This window comes from Trachymyrmex septentrionalis, unplaced genomic scaffold, assembly GCF_001594115.1.
Source record: "Trachymyrmex septentrionalis isolate Tsep2-gDNA-1 unplaced genomic scaffold, Tsep1.0 scaffold269, whole genome shotgun sequence".
Taxonomy (NCBI): Eukaryota; Metazoa; Arthropoda; class Insecta; order Hymenoptera; family Formicidae; genus Trachymyrmex; species Trachymyrmex septentrionalis.
Window position 1 is genome coordinate 244166 of NW_017305429.1, and position 1861 is coordinate 246026.

Here is a 1861-nt window from a genome sequence, read left to right on the forward strand (position 1 = left end):
TATAATGGACCTAAAAAAATCTTTTTAAAAAAAGAAAAAAAATTTACGTCGAAATTTACGTGCTTAAAAAAAGGTGTTGAATATATTCTTCTTAATCAAAAACGGATATGAAATAAATATAATTAGTCAATAAAGTATTTCACGCAAGAGAAATAAGATAAACTAAAAGTAACTAATAAAAAACGGATAAATGTATACAAAAAAATCACGTGAAAATAAATTGCTTGAATATTGAATAGAAAAAGAAGAATAAAAATTGAAAGGGCCACCCACATTCTATAAAATCTGCAGAATTTTATACAAAGAATTAAAAATGATAATATAATATTTATTTAATATTATTTTTTAATTAAATGCATTTCTTAAATGATATATTGCTAGTTTTGGAAAGAAACTTTTTTCGTAGGAGCAGCATACGTATAAGTATCTATTATTGCATTAATAAGGAATAACATTTTTCAATTGTATAAAAAATAATTTGCTTTTCTGGTCAGTAATTTAATATTAATTTTTTTTTCAAAAAAATGGGTATATAATCTGAAAATAAATAAATAAAATGTTTTTAACAAGAAAGTATTAGACATAGATTAATTTATCATCGATTGTCCATATGTGACTGTCAAAGTTCTGAAGCAGTTCTATTAAACGATCGTATAGTAGGGTTTTAACATCAATGGCCCATAAAAAATCCAAATGGGTAAACAATTTATATTGATTTTCCTCCAACAGAATTACATTCGGCAGGTGTCTATATGTTTCGAGGACATTCTGGAAACAAAATATGGAAGACTATGAAATTAGTATGTTATTCCGAGTGAACATCGGACAGTGATAGTTTAAAACCCACTTTATTATAAAAAAAAACCATAGAAACAAACAAAATTTACTTTAAAGATAAAAAAAATGACACTTTAAGATAATGTAGACAAAACTAGCAAAATTAAATTTCTTTAACCGCAATACCAGTCAATATGGCTAAAATCGTTGTTTTTTGCTGCTCCGAATTTTTCGGAAATGTGATGTAATAGAATTTTTCTGAGCACGGATTCAAATCCAGCAGCTAAAAATCTTCGAAAAATAACACTTCACACATGCCAAAGACAAAAAGAAATCATATTTTATCGGACAGTGTAATATGAAAAGAAAATTATGCGCTTCAATCTTTTAGAATTTCAAAGTAATCTAAATTATTTATAAAGAAAAAAATATTTTTAATTCCACGGTTTTTTATAAGATACTAGTTAATCGAATATTAGTTAATTGTGAGATAATATACTAGTTTAAATTAAAATCTTTCCTTTACTTGTTTTCTTGGCCTATCTACTCAGTTAATTTTTATATAAATTAATTGTATAAAAGTAGCTTGTGCACAAAATAAATAAATTTCTTGCTATAAATATACTATGCATATAGAGTGGCCTCAAATTCAGACATTCCAGAGAGACTGCAAGGTTTTATAGGAAATTTAATTTCAAACAAATAGTTTCCTATAAACATAGGTCAAAAGATACAAGTTATCGCCTCTGAAATCACGATTATTTTATACATTTTTACAAATATCATAGAATCAGTGCGCCATGATAAAGTAAATGGCAAGGTTCATGAAACGTTGGGATTAACAAATAATGAATAAAAACACGGGAATAACCTGCAAACTTTCTGGTATCTTTGAAAATAATACCAGTAAAAGTCTAAAAAAGCAATATCATGGAATGTATGCGTTTTTAAAAAAGAAGGTACCGAAAAGAAGTTGTAGACAATTAAATTTTCTATAAAATATCTCAAAGTCTGATTGTATGAAACGTTCAGAACCATCTTGTATTAATAATGCATATATATATATATATATATATATATATAT